Source organism: Rhineura floridana, chromosome 7, assembly GCF_030035675.1.
Source record: "Rhineura floridana isolate rRhiFlo1 chromosome 7, rRhiFlo1.hap2, whole genome shotgun sequence".
NCBI classification, from domain to species: domain Eukaryota; kingdom Metazoa; phylum Chordata; class Lepidosauria; order Squamata; family Rhineuridae; genus Rhineura; species Rhineura floridana.
Window position 1 is genome coordinate 76,337,840 of NC_084486.1, and position 14,764 is coordinate 76,352,603.

Sequence of the window (14,764 nt, forward strand, 5' to 3'; positions counted from 1 at the left end):
TAGGATAGAGGGAATGTCACTCGATATAGGTAATTATTCAAACATTGTGAGCTGGTCAAATGTATCTTTAAACCATGTAATTACAATCTTCTACACCATCACTAGAAAAACATCAGCTTCTCTTGTTCGTGGTCAATAAAAATGATTAGGGAGGAGCAATTGATTTGAGGTAGTGTTATGCTAATTTATGCTGGACTAGAATCAGGCTCAAGGTAGGTTTGCTCAGTACATTTCCCATGTCATTCAGTTGTTGAAACATTAAAAGTACTCACTGTGTATTAGCTTAATTAGAAGGGACTGATGTAATGGACAAACTATAATTAATGACCATTAAGTCATGTAGAGATCTTGTTTCAGCAAACAATTTCCTTCCTACAGTTTCCATGTTCTGATTATATTTGTAGATGTAATTAAAAGGGAAAAGTACACATTGTTGATTGCATTTCCTTAGCAGAACCTGTTGCCCAAAGAACATAGGAAGTTCCCTTATACTGTCCAATTATTAGTCCTGGCAGCAGTCGAATTAGGTTTTCAAGCAGGAGCCTTTCCAAGATTTACCTGGAAATGAACCTGGGACTTTCTGCATGCAAAGTATGTGCTTTTCCATTGAGCTATGGCCCTTCCCAGAAGAGTCTGAATTAGGAAAGTACAGCTTTTTGCATTCATACATACAATGGGAATGTCAACCATATATATGAGGGTTGCCTCCCTGCAAAAGTTTGTACTGTGTGCATAAGGATGCTGGGAGAGGGGGCAGGGGATGTTGGCATGTATGACATTGGGGGTAGGACTACTTGGCCCTGTCCTTCCCACCAGGGCTGGCACCAGGCATGAGTGGGCCCTTGGGACCAGACTTCAGGGGGCCCCTGACACAGGGTTGTGATGACCCCAATATCCCCCCAATGCACCTGGCACAGGCTTATATAAGCCCAGCTGCCCCACCACATCAGCACACTGTGCTGCATGCTCATACCTGCCATCATTCAAGATGGCGACAGAGAAGTCAACCCCTTAGACCAGGCTGCAAATCATGCCCTGTGACCTGACATTGGTACAGATCATGGAGCAAGAACTCCACCCTCCCAGCCCCAGTCTATAGATTTAGTAGGGGTGCTTCCGAGCCACAGGGGCCCTCAGCCCCTGTCTGACATGGCCACCCACTGGCACCGGGCCTGCTGCCACACATTGATCTTATACATCAATATATGTTCTCAATAGGATTCATTAGTGTACAAGTGCTGTTCATTTCCACTCAGAGCAGCGTTCAGGTCTTCTTTTGAACAGTAAGCTGTGCAGACCAATCCTAACTAGAGCTGCTATTTGTGCCTCAGATATCAAACACATACTCTGTGAGAGATCAGTGTGGTCAAGGTCAACACTTCTGCTGGCAAATACAGGGAGAAGTGCCCACACAAAACAGCCCCTGGTTGGTGCATTTTATTTATTATTTAGTTTATGTAATACAGTTATATTCCACCTCAGGTAACTTTTGGAGAGGCCTACAAGTCAAAAAGTAAAACAACAACTATATGCCACAGTAAAAGCAACAGAATATAAAATGAAAAACCAATATACAATGCTGTACACTTCTCATGAAACTGTGCACTTATGGCCTCAAATGTGGCCTCTTTGGGAAATCATCATGGGACTGGGTGTCAGAAGTTGCTGGATTTGTGTGCAGCTCCCCACATGGTGAACCTGAAATATAAGTGGCAGTTTCTCAGGGAAGTACCATCAGGCCCTGGACTGTTTCTGTCCTCTCAAGCTCACTGTTGGATCCTCCTGGACAGGAAGGAATATAAAAGAGCTTCCTGTTCCAGTTCAGCCTACTTCAGCAAAACGATCTTTCAGTGGTCTGGCATGTTTCTGTATACTTAGTTATTTTTTGGTCCTGATTTGCTTCTCAACCCTTGATCCTGGTTTTATTCTGACTTATTATTCAGTACTGACTACTGACATGCTCCTGTTTCACATTAGTCTGCCCCCCAAGTCTGACAGTGGACCAGTATGAAATGGTCTGTGAGTAACTTACATTTAGTGCAGAGCTTTAAGAGGGAGGTCCTTTTTTCTGAACATTTATGCAAGCTGCCCATTGTGCTCAGCATTTTCCCATTATTTTTCAGGCTCATACACAGGTGCTAGCAGAACTCTCTCCTTATTTATTTATTTATTTCAAAAATTTATATACCGCTCTAGTTCCGAAACTCAGAATTCAGAGCGGTGAACATTAAAAAAACAGAGATAATACAAAAACAGCATAATAGAATACCTAAAAACAAATAAGTAAATTAATACTAAAAGTTCGACAACAATCTCACTTCAAACATTAAAAGCTAGTTGAAACAGGTATGTTTTAATCCGCCGACGGAATTCAATGAGAGACGAGGAACGTCGTATCTCAGATGGTAAATTATTCCAAAGAGTAGGGGCTATGACTGAGAAGGCCTTCCTCCTGATGTTCATTTGGCGGATCATGAAAGTTGAGGGAATAATAAGAGTGCTTTCAGAAATCGATCTCATAGGGTGATAGGTTTTGAATTCAACGAGACGGTTTGTCAAATATACCGGCGCCAGTCCGTGAAGAGCCTTAAACGTTAGAACCAGAATCTTAAACTGATGTCTGGAGCTAATAGGGAGCCAGTGAAGATGGTAAAGAAGAGGTGAGGTATGAACCCGAGGACCAGTTTTAGTGATCATCCTCGCGGCCGCTCTTTGTACCTGCTTGAGCGGTCGAAGTGCTCTAGCAGAAAGGCCAACATATAAAGAATTACAATAGTCCAGTCGAGAGGTTACTAAGGCCTGGGTTACTTTCATTAATTCTGATGTTCCTAGAAATGGGCGGAGTTGATGGACCAGTTTTAGTTTTGCAAATGTGGCTCTAGACACGGCTGCAACCTGGGGTTCAAAGGTTAGGGCTGAGTCCAAGATTATACCTAAACTACGGACTTGAGATTTTAAAGGGAGAAAAACTCCGTCAAGTGAAGGCAGATGTCCAGTTCCTTGGGGGAGATCTTTGCCAATGAGAATGACCTCTGTTTTTTCTGGGTTTAGTTTCAATTTGTTTTTATTCATCCAACTTTGCACTGCTAGGAGACATTGATTAAGGCAGTTGACAGTCTCTACAGTGTTCGGTGGAAAGGAACAATACAGTTGTGTATCATCGGCATATTGGTGATAATGAATCCCAAATTTTCGAATGATTTTTCCTAAAGGGCTTACATAAATATTAAATAACATCGGGGATAAAACAGAGCCCTGTGGAACGCCATATTTTAATGGCCAGGGTTTAGAGCAATGGTCCCCGAGGGCAACTCTCTGAAGCCTTTTTTCCAAAAAGGAGCGAAGCCATTTTAGTACTGTACCTCTGAGACCCATTTTAAAGAGACGATCTAACAGAATGCTGTGATCAATTGTGTTGAATGCGGCAGATAAATCCAATAAAACTAGAAGGGACAGATTGCCTTTGTCATGTTCTAGTCGAAGATCGTCGACTAATGCGACTAGAGCTGTTTCAGTCCCATGATCACAATGTCTCTCACTGCAAGGCCCTAAAGAGAGAGCTTCCCTACGTGCTCAGAACCTCTCCTCTTTGGCTGTTGGTTTCAGTTGCCCTTAGTGGCTCAGGATAGATCATGGGGTGGAGATAGTGAATTGCTGGAGTAGAGTGTGGCACCTTCTGAGGCTGGCTCTCTTCAGAGTTTATTAGGTACATTCTTCATGGAGCTTTCCAGCCACTAGGTGCTTCAGGCTCCAAAATGGGGTGAGTGCTGTCTCCTCCATTCCTGCCTGGAGGGAGAATGTTAATGCCTAAGCAGGGAAACTTGCTTGGCTTTCTCTGTTCTACTCACTGCTGCCGCCCCCTTCTATGCAGCTCATAACATTTTAATGGGCAGGAGCTGGAACTTCTCACAGCACAGCCAATGGGTGGTGTGTCACAATCTTGTCTGCCTCTAATGGTAGTGAGGTTGGGCCATGGGGGGGTAGTACCGCCTAGCCTCCCCAGTGGTGGGGCTTCACTCTTCAGGGCAGTGCAATGGCAAAACCCGCCTTCAATTAGAATTTGTCTAATTCTTCTTCACTGTTCTCCCCAAATTTTTCTCTTCTTTGCGTCATTCATTGCACCTCCTCCTCCTCCTATCCAAGAGAAAAAAAGGTGGGATATAAATATAATAATAAAATTAAAATATTTGGCAATGGTTGGGCTGGGTTGCTACTATTCGCATTGCCTGTGGCTGCAGCCATCTTGGTCATGCTGTCATGACAAAAGGGCACTACATCAGTAGAGTTTGTTTTGTGTCCCCCCCCTTATGTTAATGGAGCTCAGGTTAGTGGGATTCTGAAAGAAAAGAGTTGGCAACAATGCAGCAAGGCCAATGGGATGTGGCCCTCTCCATGTATGAGCTCCCCCTAATATGTGATGCTCGGGGTATATTGCCCCCTGTGCCTCCCCCCACCCAAAGTCCTGGCTGGTCTACGTTGTCAAATACCAGACAATCCTGCAATCCTTACTACCACAAGGCTTTCTATAACAACTGCTGATCTCAGATTTACTATGATAACAGCACAAGAACATTTCCAAACTCATAGAATCATAGAATAGTAGAGTTGGAAGGGGCCTATAAGGCCATCAAGTCCAACCCCCTGTGCAATGCAGGAATCCAAATCAAAGCATTCCCGACAGATGGCTGTTCAGCTGCCTCTTGAATGCCTCCAGTGTTGGAGAGCCCACTACCTCTCTAGGTAATTGATTCCATTGTCATATGGCTCTAACAGTTAGGAGGTTTTTCCTGATGTTCAGTCGAAATCTGGCTTCCTGCAACTTGAGCCCATTATTCCATGTCCTGCACTTGGGGACGACTGAGAAGAGATCCCATCCCTCCTCTATGTGACAACCTTTCATGTACTTTAAGAGTGCTATCATATCTCCCCTCAGTCTTCTCTTCTCCAGGCTAAACATGCCCAGTTCTTTCAGTCTCTCCTCATAGGGCTTTGTTTCCAGTCACCTGATCATCCTTGTTGCCCTCCTCTGAACCTGTTCCAGTTTGTCTGCATCCTTCTTGAAGTGCGGAGACCAGAACTGGACGCAGTATTCAAGATGAGGCCTAACCAGTGCTGAATAGAGGGGAACTAGTACTTCATGTGATTTGGAAACTATACTTCTGTTAATGCAGCCTAATATAGCATTTACCTTTTTTGTAGCCACATCACACTGTTAACCCATATTCAGCTTGTGATCAACGACAATTCCAAGATCCTTCTCACATGTCATATAGCTGAGCCAAGTATCCCCCATCTTATAACTGTGCATTTGGTTTCTTTTTCCTAAGTGTAGAACTTTGCATTTATCTCTGTTGAATTTCATTCTGTTTTCAGGCCAATGCTCCAGCCTATCACGGTCCCTTTGAATTTTGTTTCTGTCTTCCACGGTATTAGCTATGCCCCCCAACTTTGTATCATCTGCAAATTTGATAAGCATGCTCTGTACCTCCTCATCCAAGTCGTTAATAAAAATGTTGAAGAGCACAGGGCCCAGGACCGAGCCCTGTGGTATCCCACTCATTACTTCTGCTCAGTTTGAGAAGGAACCATTGATAAGCACTCTTTGAGTACGATTCTGGAGCCAACTGGATACACCTGATAGTTGTTCCATTCTGCCCACATTTAGCTAGCTTGCTAATCAGAATATCATGGGGCACTTTGTCAAAAGCTTTGCTGAAGTCGAGATATATTATGTCCACAGCATTCCCACAGTCTACAAGGGAGGTTACCCGGTCAAAAAATGAGATAAGATTAGTTTGGCAGGATTTGTTCTTCATAAATCCATGTTGGCTCCTAGTAATCACTGCATTGTTTTCAAGGTGCTTACAGATTGACTGCTTTATAATCTGCCCCAGGGTTTTTCCAGGGATTGATGTTAGGATGACTGGTCTGTAGTTCCCTGATTCTTCCTTTTTGCCTTTTTTGAAGATAGGGACAACATTAGCTCTCCTCCAGTCATCCGGCACTTCACCAGTCCTCCATGATTTCGCAAAGATAATAGACAGCGGTTCTGAGAGTTCTTCAGTCAGTTTTTTCAATACTCTAGGATGCAGTTTATTGGGCCCTGCTGATTTGAACTCATTCAAAGTGATTAGGTATTCCTTGACCATTTGTCTATCAATCTCAAGCTTCAATCCTGCCCCTTCATGTTTCCCGGGAGGCTCACAGATCCTTTTTTGGGAGAAGACTGAGCCAAGGTAGGAATTGAGCACTTCTGCCTTTTCTTTGTCATCTGTTGTCATTTTGCCATCCTCATTGAGTAGCTGTGCCACCATTTCTTTTCTCTGTCTTTTACTATGGACATACCTGAAGAAAGCTTTTTTGTTTCTTTTGGCATCCCTCCCTACCCTCAGTTCATTCTCAACTTTACCCTTCCTGACACCATCCCTGCAATTCCGTGATACCTGCCTGTACTCTTCCTTTGTGGCCTGGCCTTCTTTCCACTTCCTGTATGTGTCCTTTTTCGTTTTCAGGTCATCTCTAAGCTTTTTGTGAAGCCACATTGGCTTCTTCTGTTGTTTCCCCCTTTTTTCCTTGTTGGAATTGCTTGCCATTGCACTTTTAGAATTTCCTTTTTTAGAAACTCCCACCCATCTTGGACTCCTTTTCTCATTAGGGTTGCTTGCCATGGAACCGTACTTACAATTGTTCTGAGTTTATTAAAATCAGCTTTCCTGAAGTGCAGGGTGCGCGTATGGCTACTCTCAGCTTTTGCTTCTGTTAAAATCAAGAATTCAAGTATGGTGTGGTCACTTTCCTCCAGAGTTCCCGTAACTGCCACTTCATCCACCAAATCATCTCTATTGGTGAATCACCTCTGGAAGGGAATTCTATCTTGAGGTCACTGTCAAAAAAAGCCATGTGCACCAACTCTTCAGATGACAGAGGAAACTACAGCAAGGACTCTTAGAGTACAGATATGTTCACATTGGAATAGTCAGTCCTTAAGGCAGTGATGAGGAACCTGTGGTCCTTCAGATGTTGTTGGCTGAGAGGAGCTGATGAAGGTAGTCCCCAGTAGCACTTGCAGGACTGCAGATTACCCATTTCTAAGTATTTTCTTATGTGTCTACATTATTTTATTTATTCCCCAAGTGTGCGGCCTTTACAATAAAACATAATTGCCTGGCTTTGGTATGCTTTACTTGGAAGTAACTCCCCTGATATAAATCCTACTGAGAAAAAAATGTGATATTGCCATAGTCCCAGCTCCCCATTTTTCCCATGTCCCTCACACAGCCACAACTGGTCATCACTGGCTTGTTATTTATTAATATACAGTCACCATACAACAAAAATATTAAAATACAAAATCAGCAAATACAACAATAAAATCATTAAACACGTTACAGCTACAGCAAGTTAAAATTCCTATACACTGCACTATACCACAAGGATAGATTTTTTGTTTATCAAGGTTGGCAAAATGTATGGTGTGCGCACTAGAGTTGTGAAGTATTTGCTGCTTGTTCTGTATTTGTATCTTGCCTTTCCTCCCAGGAGCTCAAGACTGTGTACATAGTCTTCCCCTCCCCCTTTTATCTTCACAACAGCCCTGTGAGGTTGACTAGGCTGAGAGCTCGTAGTTTAGACACTAGAGTTGTAAAATGGCTTATTTTATTATTATTATTATTAATAATAATAATAATAATAATAATAATAATAATACTTTGTTTATTGTTATTTATCAGACTTGGTGAACTTTCATTTTTTGGTGTTGGTATTTGGCTGATTAGGACTATGAATCGCTCCAGTTAAAGCAGGGGATCTGCTTTTCTGGCTTTGTGCATGTTTATATTTCTTTATATGATCTGTGAATAACATATATTTGTATCTTGTTTTTCCTCCCAGGAGCTCAAGGTTGTGTACATTATCCTCCCCTCCTCCCTTTTATCTCTGCAACAGCTCTGTGAGGTAGGCTAGGCTAAGTTAATATATGCACATAAGGAGCAGTTCTTGTCAATAGATTTGGGGACATGCAGGGGGCTTGATCCTCACAGCGCAGCTGGCATCCCTGGGCAAATCTGTCAATTTCAGTTGTTTTCAGTTTCTCATTTTTTCAGTCTTCAGTTCAGTCCTTCACATTTCTACATCTGTGGAAAAGGTCCTCATGAAAATTCATCAGCATTTTAATGCAAATGTATCCTAATAGACATGTTTGAATGTAGTTTTATTATTTATTTATTAATTTATATCCCGCTCTTCCTCTCATAATATACATATCTTTGCAAAGCAACATTCCCTAATATACTACATTTGTGCATGTTATTTTCACTGACAGATGCACACTTTCCCCTAGTCATGCATTTTTGTACACATTACTTGGCTGGAGAACTCTTGCAAATTCCAGAGAAGTGAAATTTTGAAGGAAGGCTGTTTCGGTTCATGAGGTTTCTGAAAGTGCAAATTAGGTACATGCACTTTAAAAATGAACTGAATTTAATTTCTCCCCCATCTTTAGCATGGAAACCCAGGAAGGTGGCAGAATGAAGGCCGCTTGAGAAATGAATGGCAGGTTGAAGGAAAGGACTCCAAGAAAACCACCTCCAAAGTCAGCTAAGCACAGCAAAAACTCCACAACCCAGCCTCCACTCATAAGAATTTGACTGAGATTTTCTCCCTCCTTTGATAACTTTCAAATGCAAATTCTTTTCTCGTTGACTGAAGGAGAGTGGTTGGAAAAAATGCAAAAGAATTTTTTTAGCAGAGTACTGCTTGAGAAATTAAAACCTAAATAATGTCATGATGGCAGCTAATATATTAAATACACTTACTGTTTAGCATGTCCCATAAAGAAAGCCTGGATGAGTTGGTTAATGCTAGTTAATAGGTAGGAGTAATTGCTTGCCTCCAGGTTAATTACATCAACATTGTGCAAAACAGCTGTGAATGCTTTCTGACAAAGATACTTGCATTGTCAAAGTGCAAGGTTAGGTGAGGAAAACTCACTCTTATCTTTTCATAAAAATTAGTGCATTCAGCAGAAGCGGTTAGTTCCTTTTCTCCCTCTTTTGCATTCTAGACTAAAATTAACTGCCTGAAAATTATAGTTATTAGTCATTTATCTGATATAATTCATTTTATTCTGTCTTTCTAAGCTCATTTTTCATTTCTATAGTTCAGTTAGCAACCTGGAGTTGAATCATAATATCTTTGTAATAAACTTTTTAATTTTTTCATTGCTATTCTTTTATGTTGCCATCACTATACTTTGCTCTTGTTGCAAAGGGATAATTCTGTTCTTTTTAGTTTTTGACAGATCTATTTAAGTCTTCTGGAGTTGGACAAAGACTTAAATGTTTTTTGTTTCCCTTATAGATTTACACTGATATTGGCCAAAATGAATGCCTCAAATAAGACAATGAAAACAAGAGTGGAGGACAACATTCCGTGACTAAAATCAATAACAAGAAAGTTTCTGTGTCTGCCACCATTGTTATGTCTCTTATATACATCCAGAAATATTAATATTTAGCATTTATGAAAGGCAGCTTTCCCCAGCCTGGTGACCACTACACAGGCCTGGCACCAGCAGGCAGCCGGTCGGACTCAGGCTGAGGGGCTCTGTGACCCAGAAGGGCGCCTGAGAGGACCCTCCTTAGGGTGGGAGGATGAAGTTCCTGCTCAGGCATTGGGTTGTGGGACTCAGCGACCTGATACTGCCACAGATCACCAAGCGGGAGCTCACGGAAGTGCTCAAGCACCCCCAGACACCCTTACTACAGGCAGCATGGGACTTAGGGCTTATCCAAATGGAGCGGGATAATCCACGGTTTCCATATTTGGTTTGTCATCTGATAGTCCTCACTTTTCCTTTTAGTTCACTCTTTCCCAATTAAAAAAAACTAGTTTTTGCACCTGCACACGCAGCGGTAAGACCCCTACATTCTTTTTGCTTTTTCCAAGCTCTGCCTCTAAAACCTCCCCCTATCAACCAATTGGTCAGCAAAAAAATTACGTATGCTCCTCTCCCCCTTTGCAAGGAAGCACAATATGGCTGTAAAGGAGTTCTCGCCTCAGAAGGAAAGGCTGCTGGTCGGTTTCATGCCTGCCTTGTTTGTATTTGCGATATTATGCTTAAATGAATGTATGCTTTTCTGCCTTTATTGATATTTAAGGAAATACACACGCTGGCAATTGCACTTATTTCTCCAAAAAAGCAAGAAACGTGTCACCCCCCCTCCTTCTCCCTTTCCTTCCCACGGAGTGAAATTGACAAAGCTTTCCGAGCAGGCTTGAAACCGACCAGAAGCCCTTTTCTAAGTTTGTATTTGCGATATTACACTTAAAGGAATGTATGCTTTTCTGATTTGAAGCAAAAACCCCAGCAAGTACAATGAAATTGACAAAGCTTTCCGGAGGCAGGCGTGAAACCGACAGCAGCCCCTTTCTCGCTTGCTGTGCATTGCAGATCTCACCCAGAGCGGCCACCCAGTTTGCAGGCTAGCAAAAAATAAAATGCATCTGCGCAGTAGTTGCAGACCCCCCCCAACGCCCCACCATTGCGATGATTGGTTCAATTTTCCCAGGCTTATTCTCGCACATGTGCAAAAGTGCAGATACATGATTGGCTGGAATGAGGAGAAGGGGCAAAGGGAAATGCCCAAGAACCGCCCATCAGCTGTAAAGTCCGCGGTATTGCATCCTAACTCCTGAAGGCACAGCGGATGATTCCTGATTTTAAAGAGCAAATCGCATTTTTGCTGGTATTGCAAGGAGCGGATTTAACCCGTGAAAATGCGTAACAGTGCGAGACGTCATTTGGACGACCGAAAAATAATGAACACACATAGCGGGCGTGTCACACATTTTGCAGTCGTCTGGATGAGCCCTTAAATAAGCCCCACCAACCTGTTGCATCAGCGTGCACACCCCATGCACTGTGAGTGCACATCCGCCATCATCCAGGATGGCAGCTGGGGCATCCCTAAGGGGTTGATGCCCCCATTGCCATCTTGAGTGATTGTAGGCATGTGTACACTGATGTGACAGGTAGATAGAGCAGGCGGACTTATTTAACCCCCACACTGCCTGTAATGGTGTGTAGGGGGGGTTGGCTTTACTACGCTGCAGTCCCAGGGCAGGCTGGTGCCCAAGGGCCCAGTCATACCTGGTGCTGGCCTTGCCTCTAGATGTTGTTGACCATAGCTTCCATCACCCCTGACCACTGGAGCTGATGGGAGTTGGAGTCCCAAACACCTGGAGAACACCAGGGTGGGGAGAGCTGCCTTACATATATGCATTTTAGCATGTATTTTAAATTGTTTTTATATTGTTTTAAATTTTAAAATTGTGTTTTAAATTGTTTTTAAAACATGTGTTTTAAATTGTATGTTTGTTTTAATGTTTTTGATTGCTGTAAACCGCCCAGAGAGCTTCGGCTATGGGGCGGTATACAAGTGCAATAAATAAATAATAAATGCTAAATGTTATCGTTCAAAGTGTTTCAGTAACCCTTGCAGTTATGTCTGTAAGGAAATTGGCATCATTGCCCCCGTTTTAAAGAAGTGGGGCTGAAGTTGAGAAATAGATGCTTCCCTAGGGCATATTTGCTGAGATCATCAGATCAGAGATATGAAGCAGGTTCTCACTTCCACTGCTGTGCTGCAGTAGATCTTACAATCTGTGGAAGATTTATTAGGAAAACTTTACAGAGTAGTTTGCTTTTCACTAGGGGCTAGATATAGTTTAATCCCTAAATTTCAAGGGGGGGAAATGTGGTAATTGTAATAGGGTTCCATTTCTGGTTATGATTTTGTTTTGTGTGGTTTATCACATTTTTGCAAGGTTTTCTGTTCCATGAATATATAATATAATCAGTTTTCCTTAGACATACGTGGTTCTTTCCTGCTGAAAAAAGGGCTCTAGGAATTATTTGTTCCACATCATTGAGAACAAGGCAAAATACCAATATGTCACTTTTTCTAACTCAGTGTCAAGGTATATGTGGTGGCAAGAAAAGTGCTTTTTTGTCCATAATTTCCAGTTTGGCAGTAGCAGGTGACAGGGCAGCCCAGACAGCGTGGTGTTGCTCATTTGGCTTCCCAAAGCCAAGCATCACTGCTGGTTCCTGAGAGGCATGGTGAGCTCAGTGTAATGTGGGTGTAGCAGCGCCAATCTGACGGTCCTGTTCCTGCACCTGTACCGCCCTGAGTTCCCCACGCCTCTCCCCTCCCCCTCTCCAGAACCAGCAGTGGTGCTTGGCATTGGGAAGGTAGGTGAGCAATGTCACTCTGCCTGCGTTGCCTTGCCAACCACTACTTCATTTTGATGAGACAAACAAACACTGCTAGAGATGTTGGAGAAATTCTTTGGGTTTGAGTTTGCAAATGAACGTCAGGGGTTCAAGGAGAAAGGTGATCTTTGCAAGCCCTCAAATCCTTCTTGGGCTCAAATTTAATATTGTGCCAGAGCCCAGTATACCCAGCCCATTTCACAACCTTTCCTATCCCCAAAAACCATATTTGCCAGATCTTGTCCCCAGCCTCAGATAAACTCCTTGCTTTCCTTCTCTTAACCTTAAATTGCAGGCAGGAACTGCAGCTAAGGTACATGGGAAAAGCAGCATTGATGGCACATGGGAAGAAGGGTGTGTGTGAAAGTGAGCCTAACAACGTCCAAGCATAATGTATTTGGCTCTGTTACAAATATGCAACACAGCCCCATCACCTCATGTTTTGAAAAATGGACAAGGCAGGAATTCTCTGAAAAGCTGAGGATTAATGGGCACCCTTCAGCTTTTTTTAGTTCCTATTGTTGATGGTCCTCATATGGTCAAAGCCAAGTGCCCGACAACCAGCTGACTGTTGGGCACTTGGGAAGGACTGCACAAGGAATTTTGACAGTTGGGTGGGACAATCCACCTGTCAATCATATGACATAATAATGATGCCAGGTGATTGACAGGTGGGTTGTCCCACACACCTGTCAAAAGTGGCCCACAGGGCTGGGGACAGATAATGATCTGGCCCACTGGACCAAAGTGGTTCCTCATCCCTGCTGTAAAGCGTTCTCATTCTTTTCTATCATGTTCCAGCAGCCCACTGTTCTTTAGAAAGTTGCCTAGTCTATTCTAACATTGCTTCTGATTGGCTCCACCAAATCTCACAAGATCTGAACACCACATAAGCTCTTTTCAGGCATTCTCCCATCAAGCAATTACAACTGCAAGAGGGGAGAGTGGGCCTACATTCACTGGCCCCATCCACACCATCACTGTATTGTGTCTTGTATTACGAAACAAAGCTAGAAACTGTTGTAAACTAACAACAATTGTTTTATTTAGTTTTAATACAAGACACCTCAGTCATGATTAACTTTTGAACTTCTGCTGTTCTACTACCTGCAGCTGGCTGCACCACTCTACTCCTTGTTCCTTGCAACCCAGCTTTTAAAGGAGCCTTAGGCATCATCTGCACTATACATTTAAAGCACTATTATATCACATTAAGCCTACAGCCATACTACCCTGAACACACCCAGTCTCATCTGATCTCGGAAGCTAAGCAGGGTCAGGCCTGGTTCGTACTTGGATGGGAGACCGCCTGGGAATACCGGGTGCTGTAGGCTTAAAGGGAGGCAATACCTCTTACCATGAAAACCCTATGAATATATATATATATATATAAAGAGTCATAGGGTCACTGTAAGTTGTAATCAACTTGAAGGCATTTAACAACAAATACCACATTAAATAGTCATGGCTTGCGCCAAGAGTCATGAGAAATGTAGTATGTGAAGGGTGCAGAGAATTGTTAGGAGACCCATATTCCCCTCACAGAGCTATGATTCCCAGAGTTGCCCTGGGAAGACTGCCCTGTTAAACAACTCTGGAAATTGTAGCTGTATGAGGGGTATAGGGGTCTCCTAACAACTCTCAGCACCCTTAACAAACTACAGTTCCCAGGATTCTTTGGGGGAAGCAATGACTGTTTAAAGTATATATAATGCAGGTGGGGCCTTACTCTCAGCTACATCCTCACTAACCCATTTCCTGCTATCTGTACAACAGGGGAGGGGTCTGAAGCAAAGAGCTGGTTGCATGTATGTAGACCCTCTATGTGATTTAGATGCCTGTCGGATCAATGGGTGGGGGCTAGCGGATGCAGCCCTGCTCTTCCCCTCATGCAGTTGTAATCACACAAGAGAACACCTGGCAAGGGCTACATAGATGCAGAGAAAAAAGTTTGCATGAACTTATTTATGTATTGAATTGACAGTCCTCAGGGTTCATCTACCATTTAGCTTCATTTTTCTCCCTCAAAGTAATTGACTTTCAGTCCAGTCTTAGTCCTTGCCCCAGACTCCTGGCATTTGGTTATGCGTGCCCAGTTCCCAACCTTCTCAGGAAGGTCTGTGACTCAGTAGCAGAGCAACTGCTTTGCATGCAGAAAATCCCAGGTTCAGTCATCAGCATCTCCAGGTCGGGCTAGGAGAGACTCGTCCCTGAAACCCTGGGGAGCTGGTACCAGTCACTGTAGACAATACTAAGCTAGATGCAGAGCTTGGAAAAGTTACTTTTTTAAACTACAACTCCCATCAGCCCCAGCCAGCATGGCCACTGGATTAGGCTGATGGGAGTTGTAGTTCAAAAAAGTAACTTTTCCAAGCTCTGGCTAGATGACCAATGGTCTGACTCAGTATAAGGTAGCTTTCTATGTTCCTCAAGTATTCACTTAGCCCAAGGATGGAGAACCTGTGGCCCTCCAGATCACGTTGGGCTACA

The 14,764-nt window shown here is 43.1% G+C and overlaps 1 non-coding gene across 1 annotated transcript; it reads left to right on the forward strand.

The window, feature by feature from the left end:
- The first annotated feature begins 13,489 nt into the window (after nt 1-13,489).
- LOC133389856 (5S ribosomal RNA) lies at nt 13,490-13,608 on the forward strand. The gene has a single exon (XR_009764172.1). It is a non-coding gene; the product is annotated as a 5S ribosomal RNA (ribosomal RNA).
- The last annotated feature ends 1,156 nt before the right edge of the window (nt 13,609-14,764 follow it).